Source organism: Ixodes scapularis, unplaced genomic scaffold, assembly GCF_016920785.2.
Source record: "Ixodes scapularis isolate PalLabHiFi unplaced genomic scaffold, ASM1692078v2 PGA_scaffold18__7_contigs__length_3171195, whole genome shotgun sequence".
Taxonomy (NCBI): domain Eukaryota; kingdom Metazoa; phylum Arthropoda; class Arachnida; order Ixodida; family Ixodidae; genus Ixodes; species Ixodes scapularis.
The window spans coordinates 797,521-806,216 of NW_024609844.1; the positions used below are offsets into that span (position 1 = coordinate 797,521).

An 8,696-nucleotide genomic window follows, 5' to 3' on the forward strand; every position below is an offset into this window, starting at 1 on the left:
AACACCGGCCAAGCCTCTCATCCGGGACTTCCACTCTTTCTACACAATCAGAAAGGGGGAAAGCGCCGGTAGCCCTTTCCCCTTTTCTCTCTCGCTCTCAAAATGGCGCTACCCACAATAAAACGGTCTATATGGGGAGAGTTTGGTCAGTCTATGATCTCGCGGCCGTAACGCTCTCCTCCCAAGTGAGCCAATCAGCACGCGGCGTAGAGCGAGAGGCATGAGTGGATGCGCGTGAACTCCCGGCTGCTCCCACCTGAGTGGGGAGGGCCGCCATCTTCGATCATTCTCCCGGCGGAATGCATGGGATCGGCATCTAAATCTCGATTATTGCCTTTTATATCGCTGGCTCTGGCAAGAAAATGACATTCTGTTATTCGTCGGTGGGTTAAAAGGGTAATGTAGCTAAAGTAGCCAGAAAACAGACCTCCTTATATCGAAATGTTGCGATTCAAAACTTGGAATATTCCCCGACCTGCAGCCGCGAGCGGCGGCCATGAGAAACACGGCGTGGCGTCAATGGGGGAATCTTAATAATAATAATAATAATAATAATCTTTATTAGCACAAAGAGCAGACTGTGTCCTGGGGGGCTTGCGAGGCGAGAGCAGATAGGCGAAAGCCCGTACGCGAGAGTGTCTGCTGGCCAACCCCCCAGGAAACAAACAATAAAAACAGAAAACAAGCAATCAGAGAAACAACAATCAAGCAACTGAAAAAAAAATAATAATAATAATCCAAGCAGTCTTAGTGCCGGATTTGCAGAACACTCTCCAAGGACAATAATGAACCCCCCCCCCCTCCCACACACAGCACCACGAGGTGCAACATTAGGGCTCCCCACCCTGTGGTAGGAAGCTTGTCCCTTCACAAAAAGACGCTGTGAAGAAAGGGCGTGTGCGCCCCGTCTCACAGCTCACCAGGGGTGCCATGTTGCGCCCCCCGGACCCCCAGGAGACCCGGAAGAAGGAAGTGACGTCAACAACGCAGCAAACGCAGATGGGATGTTGATTTTGTTTTCTTCTGTCAACATCCAATCTGCGTTCACCCTAGTCGACGACGCCAGCCCCACCCCCCAAGCCTCCCAGGAGTCCCAAAAAGCGCAACATAGCACCCCAGGAGACGAGGCACACACGACCGCCCCCCACCGCAACACACACCACGGACGTTGGTTACCCCGGGCTCGCGAAAACGCCCGACACAGAGTCCTGCCTGTCTTGAGGTAAAGGGACACGTATGTCTAGGGGAGCCGCCAGGAAAGCTTCAATTGCAGCTGGGACAAAAGAGTGGCCATGTCGGAGTGTGCGCGCCCTTAGCTGCTCAGGTTGCCCGGAACGCCTGTTAATCCGAACAACACTCTCCAAATAAGTGTCACACATTGAGCCGTCCAGGAGTCGGCACAAAAGTTTGACACGCGCTACGACTTGCCGGTGGTCAAGAGAATGCCAGTTCACTCCCCTAAGACGATCCTGGTATGACTGTGACCTGGCAAGTGGCCAACAGGTGCGTGCCAGGAGAGTCCGTGTTGCACGACGCTGAACTCCCTCCAGGCGCTGTGAGAGGTGAGCTTGATGGGGGCTCCAGATGGCCGCACAATACTCGAGGCGTGGGAGTACCAGGGCCGTGTAGAGTACTCGAAAGGCCTCCGGGCCACAAAAGCGCGAGACCCTGGTGACGAATCCAAGAGTTCTGCGAGCCTTCGCCACAATACTCGACACGTGGATGGTGAAGTCGAGAGTGGGAGTGAGCGTGACCCCCAGAATCTGGAGATGTGTAGCCACCGGTACAGGGGTGCCAGACATCGAGTAGCATGGGGGCTGCACTCTCCTTTGTGCGCTGAAGCGCATAGCGGCACTTTTGGCATGGCTGAATCTGAGGTGGTTGGCAATGGACCAGTCCACGACCTGCGTCAAGTGATCTTGAAGGAGATGGTAGGATGAGGGTGAATCTAGACGAGCCAGAATGGTGGTATCGTCGGCGTACTGGACCAGGAGGGTACCATCATTCTTTGGCATGTCGTTGACGTATATCGAGAAGAGCGTGGGTCGTAGGACCGAGCCCTGAGGCACTTTTGAGGGTACTCGATAGTCGTTGGATGTCGATCCGTGGAACACAACTCTATGTGAGCGCCCGATGAAAAAATGTGCGACCCAGCGAAGCATGGAGCCACGCACGCCAACCCCGGCAAGCTTCTTGATGAGAAGGTGGTGATCAAGCGCGTCGAAGGCGTCGCTGTAATCAAGCTGGATCAGGTCAGTAGGAGTGCGGGCGTCCAAGCCATCACTGATGTAGTGTGTGATGGTGGCCAGGGCAGTGTCGCAGCTCCTACCTGGCCTGAATCCATGCTATGACATGGAGAGGGTTTTGCTGTCGATCAGGTAGTCCAAAAGACTCCGATTGACTAGTCTCTCGAAGGTCCCGCAGAGGATTGATGTCACGGAGACCGGTCGATAGGAAGAAACATTATTCGCCGGCTTGCCTTCGCCCTTGTGGATGGGCGTCACCAGGGCCCTCTTTCATGAATCTGTGACCACAGCATTGTCCAGTAAGGACTGAAAGATATTGATAAGAGATGGAGACGCCTGCGGGCAGAGCATCTTGAGAAAAGCAGGCGGCAGGTTGTCGGGGCCCGGCGAGAGAGAGGGCTTAATCTGACCCAAGGCATCATTGAGGTGGTCAAGTGTCAGGGTGATGTCAGGCATAGGCATGTTGGGGCACGCTGTGCTCTCCTCAATGTCTTGTACCAGAGAGTCGATGCAGGGTGGAGATGAAGCAGCATTGAAAACACTAGAGAAGTGCCGAGCGAACAGTTATGCAACGTCACGGGAGGACGCTACGCTCCCATTATCGGTCAAGAAGCATGGCTTGCTGCTGCTGGTCTGCAGCCTGGTCATATAAGACCAGAACTGCTATGGGTCCTCTTTGGCCTTAAAAGCAATGTTGCGGGCGTAATTGGAGTGAGCAGTGTGAATAGAGGACTTCAGTGCTCGCTGAAGATCTTTCGCTGCCTTTAGCGTTTCTGCACATTGCAACCGTGCCGCCTTTTTGAAAAGCGCCCTTTTGTGACTGGCGGCTTTGATAATGTCAGGTGTTATCCAAGGAGCCCTCTTCCGCCGGGTTGACCGAAGTGAGTGGGGGACAGCATCATGCTGAATGGCACAGGCAAAGTCACACCACAGATCGAAGTTTGAGAGATAGTCGCTGCCCATAGTTGTCATACCCCAAGGCGCAAAGTGGGCCAGGCTTGCAAGGTGAGCGTGATCCGTCTCGAGGAACCTCCATATGGTGCAGGCAAAGTGGCCCTTCCGGGGCAGAGAGGTGGCAAACGATACCTCCACAGCCATGTGATCACTTCCACTAAGTCCAGGATAGACGTCGCAGGAAAGGATCTTCGTGAGATCGGGGGTGAACACCAAGTCCAGGAAGCTGTTCCGTGGCAGGTAGGTGGGGCTGCGGCAGACCTGGAAGAGTCCAGCTGATGACGTTGCGTCTAGGAGCAGGTCGTCGAAGGCATCACCAGGAACCGGTTCGTCACTGTTCCACCAGTCGATGTGAGAGTTGAAATCTCCGATAAGCAGGATGTCCCGATAGGGTTTCAGCAGGGCACGAGTTACCGAAGCGTCGAGTAATTGGTAGGCAGAGTTCCGCGTCGAAGGCGGGCAATACACACACCCGAGTAGAACAGTGCCATGAGGCAAGTGAAGCTCGAGGAAGATCGCCTCCAGGTCGGGGTGTTCGAGGTCGTACCTTCTATCAACTGTGAGGCCGGACGGAGTGGCGACCAGTACCCCTCCCCCCCCTGCACTCCCTGTCCCTCCGAAAAATGCTATGCGGTGTGCCTAGAAGCTCACCGTCGTGGACGCTGGAGTCAAGCCAGGTTTCCGTAAGCAGAAGAATCGCATTGTCAGGCAGTGAACTTGCGGTGGCATGAAAATCTTGCATTTTGTTCTTGAGGCTGCAACAGTTGGTGTACCACAGGGTGAGTGCCTTGTTCACACCTTTTGCTCTCGGCGCACGTCCACTGTCCTTTCGAGGAGGCCGGCAAACACCGCCGTCGCCGCGGGTGACGGGGGGGCCGGCGACTTTGGGCAAAGTCGCAGGTAAAGGCAGAGGAACTTCAAAGAAGTCATCAGAAAACTGGGGTAGCGAACAGACCAAGCAGAACCACGGGTCGCTTAAAGAACCCAACTGACGATAATGGGCTAATGACAGGTGGATGCAGCCGCGATGAAACCAGCCTGTGCAGGAGTGGCAGCAGAGCGCGGCCTGGTTATCCCGCACTCGCTTGGTGCAGCAGGGACAGACAGAATGCCGGGGACCGGGATTGGACGCAACGTCACCGGCGAGCAGAATGCACCAGACGAGGTGATGCCGACGTGCATGACTTGTGAAGTCACCGGCGAAGCACCGGTGGCGTTCCTGAGCAGCCCGATTGAAGCGGTCGGGCCCGCTAGGCCTAGCCGGCATAAACCTGACGGCAGCCCAGCTTGAAAGGGACAAGGGAGCACGGGTCCAACTGTGGGATAGGCCGCCTTGAGGATGGCTGGCAGAGTACTTGGAGCCATCACGAGCCCCGACGCTTGTACAATTGTCGATTCGGAACTTCAGGATTGTGGCGAAAACCATGAATATCCGGAGCCGCAAAAATGTGCGTGCGTCCGCCATTTTGGCAGTTAAAATAAAATGAAAGATAGCAAGTTGTGCGAATACCTGCTCGATAAAAGGTAACTTTTCTATAAATCTTGTTCCAACATATATATAAATGTGTCAAAAACCTGGTATCATCGACAACACTTTTATTATACGGAGTTTTAGTGGCGCCATCTATCCTAGGTCCACAAAACCGTCAGCTCTCTCTGCTACCGCGAACAGCCGCCAGAAGCCAAAGGGGGAGGGGGACAGGGCCGGACGGGTATGACCGGACCCGTATGAGACTTTCCTCCTTTCACCATAATATTCGCACGGCGCCTACCAGCACGTGGTCACGCGGTCGTGAGCGGATGAGTTCTTGCTGCTCACTGATGGCTCTGAAGAAAGAACTTTTCCGGAACCCTGCGCCTACCCCATCAACGTCACTGCGCGACCCGGAAGACGACATACGAGTTGAGAGGTGGCAAAAGCCAGGATCTTTTTCATTTTTTAAAATGAAAACTAGGGTATCTAGGCAAAATCCGTTTTCTGTAGTTCACTTCAGAAGTGTCAGGCATCAACTTCTATAATAATTTAAGCAGAGCCCTGAAATTGTTGCACAGCTCCTTTAAGAAAGGGTTATTGATGCGGTCTGCAAATTTCCAGTCAAATCGAAGTCTATCAAAAATCGGTGGAGTTCCCCTTTGACCATAGCTATCTGTTTTTCTTCCATCCCCTCTGCCGCCCCCGCTCCGTTCTTTCCTTCCAAATTGCTCCCCGCGACCCGAGTCCTCTACAGCCAACGAGCCTTCGCCGCTCAAACCGACCATCTCTTCTCCTCGTCCTCAGTTCTACCCGTTGCCCAAATGTAAACACCAGCCAAGTCAACTTTGCTCGACAGCCCCGGCAGCCGACTTCTTCGCCGCAGCTGTAACCTTACCCCTCACCTCACAAACTAGCTCCGCTCTCGCCCTCGCCTCTGCTGGCTGACATCGCCTCTTCGCCTCAGTATCCTCCAAGCCAATGTTCCTAGTTGCTTTTGCCCATCCTACTGACTCAGACAGACCTTCCTTTTTCGTAAAAAAAACAGTTATATTTAACTTTAAACTTGTTCCTTCTTCCTGGGCCCTCACACTATCCATGTGTTGGCAGGTCGGCAGAAAGGATTGCCACAACAGCGATGCCACCGTGTCGTTTTTTCAACCCTAACAGAAGATAAGACTTTTGTTCCAGGATGCTTCAGGTGGTCCACTATTCTCGAAAATTCCAAGTGCAACTGCCTGCATGATCTTCAACGAGGTAACCTACAAGGAAAGTGTGTATCGTCCTTTCATGCAGCAGCGTGGGCAAAGTTTCATGTTGAAGACCCCACCTACAGATATAAGAATATCAGCTCATTCCACCGTGACGTCATGCGATCACTGTTGACAGGAGCAGCCTTATTGGATAGGAGCGTGGTGACGTTTTGATGGTATTTAAGGTAACATGGAATTTATTTAGAGGTTGAAGTCTTTTCGCATAACTCGTCCGACAGACATAATGTCAGGGAAGGGACCGCGGTCAATCCTTGATGGAACGTTTCTTGAGCCCACTGAAGACTCCTCTTCGTCTGGAATCACTACCTTCAAGGCGAAGTGCAAAGTTTCCGGGCAAGTAATTTCGGGATCAAAAACTTCCGCTTCAAACTTCATCTCAGTTGGCGTCTCAAACAAATTTGAAAAATGTATTGCAGGACCAGTATTTCAGTATTTGTATTTCTAAAAAGTTTTAGGGGCGACGCTCCTTAGGGTTTAGCCTTGTCCATCTGTTTGGCGTCCGTGCTCACATCGATTGCACTGCCTCCAAAATCAACCCACTTAGAAAAAACAAAAAAAAAAAAAAAAACTCGGGATTGCTTGTTTACGAGGCAGACATCTTAACCACTACGCTACACTCTTTTTTTTTTTTTCCTTTATTGAACCACTACGCTACACTCCAACGTTGCATGTAGCCGCTCAACGTCTATAGAGGAGAGGGCGCTGCGGTCAAATGTGTGTATAATCGCGTTAAACTTTGCATGCATTGGCTCAACGTTTATAGACGAGAGGGCGCTGCAGTCAAATGCTCAACTGCGTATATAACCACGATCCATATTACACATTCTCTTTCTGACATGGCGAAAGCTCGCGCTGCAGAACCCAGGGATCCTGGGATCGAGCCCCACCCCTGCCCATTTCGATCTGGATGAGCATCGTACTGGCGTGCGGTCGTGTATCACTACTGCATGGTGCACATTAAAGACCCCAGGCTAGCGGTCGTACTGCACTGGCTAAATTGCTCATCTACAGCGTGTGACTCGTCGTAACTTTAAATGGCTGACCAACTACACGCTGTATAAATATCTCCACAACCCCAATTATTATTATTATTCTGACATGGACCGCTGACTTAAGCGGTCGAGATGCGTAAAATAAAACCAGTATCATCAGCACCACCAGAGCTTCGCCCCAATCAACATCATTCACCACGTGGAGATGCGGCCTCTTTTTGCATATTTTTATGTGTATTTCTGACATGTATCGCAATACGATTTTACAGATATATTTTGGTATCAGTATTTTAGCTACTATTCTCATGTATCCTTGTATTTGTATTTCCAAATACATTTTTGAGTATTTCTGCCCAACCTTGCCTTATCTCGGCCAGGGATGTCTTTTGCTGCATCTGTGGCGGACTGCGGCTCCACGGCGATGGGCACGACCGGTCTCTGTTCCACCGGAGCCGGGCCAATGGCAAGAACGGTGACGTCAGCAGGCCCCGGCGCGTGGACGACTCGGCGGAACATCGAGACGCCATCCGGTGCTTCGGCACTCTGCTGGCCCAGGCCCTGTGTTTGCTGCCGCCGCCCTTGCAGCAGTCGGACTTCAAGGGGTGGCTGCTTCGGCCCCGGCAACTTGCCACCGAGACCGCCAACGTTGCCCACCGAAGACCCGGTCGGACCCAATAGACTCCGGGACCTGATCGACATGGACATGGACTATTGACCTTGATCTGCTGTGGCCTGTAGACCGCTGGGCAGGGACGACGACTTCGAGCCCCTTCGGGCTCACGTAAGCCTGCTGTTCCTTTTTTTTTTTTTTTTTTTTTTTTATGAGTGTCGGTGGATTTTTTTTTGTATGTCCGGTAGGCCGACCAAATATTTTAAGGAGGGGGCGATGTGGGGACCATTGGTGGCCCTTCCCCGATGCCCGGTATAACGGCCGTGGTTCGGAACGCTCAACTCGGCTGCCGTGAGCTCCAACCTGTTTGTGAAGCGTAGGAGTGCCGCCTGGCTTGGGGGGCTCTCTTCTTCACTTTCTGCAGGGGGGACCATTTTCCATCCCCCCGCTCATCCAGGAACCTAGTTATTTAGGGTGAGGATAACACCCGCGGGAGGAGGAGGTCGATGCGTGTTCCCGACTTCGGGAACGCAGTCGCCTCTTTCGGAAGCGATGGAGATCAGATGTCTGGAGAAGGACTTCCTTGGCTCGCGATGGACAAAAGCTCTGCACGGGCCCGGGCCAGCCCGAATGCCAGAGCCCAGGCCGGGCTCGGGATTGAACAAAAAAATTTTTGGGCCGACCCGGGCCGAGCCGGCCCGGACCGTGACTGGGTCAGTTATGTGCCGCAAATTCTATTTTGTTAATAAAAAAAGTGCTCATTGATCTTTTAGGTTCAATGAAAACAAATAAGCAAAATGCAAATTCACTACGACATTGTTAGAAAAATAAAAGACGTCTTGCACTTGGAAAGCTTTTTGTGTGGATAGAAGGAAACGTATATGATTCATACAGGGTAGTGGGCCTGTCCAGTCAAGAAAACGAGGGCACTTCAGTCGCAGGGTACACATGAATGTGTTTTCCACTGACTTTCAAAATAAAAAAATAAAAAAAAAAGAGTGATTTTGGAATTTGTGGAGGGGGCATGCCACCTAAGATAAGCTAACTACCCTAAAGAATTCTATGCCTATAGAGTGTAGACCGCATATAACGTATGTCGCGGGAGTCGCGAAAATCCGCACTATAAGCGGTACCGCGCTATAACCAAAA

At 52.1% G+C, this 8,696-nt stretch overlaps 1 pseudogene; it reads right to left on the minus strand.

Annotated features, from left to right (window-relative positions):
• Positions 1-2,516: 2,516 nt before the first annotated feature.
• Positions 2,517-4,665, minus strand: LOC121835647 (annotated as a pseudogene).
• Between the last annotated feature and the right edge of the window lie 4,031 nt (positions 4,666-8,696).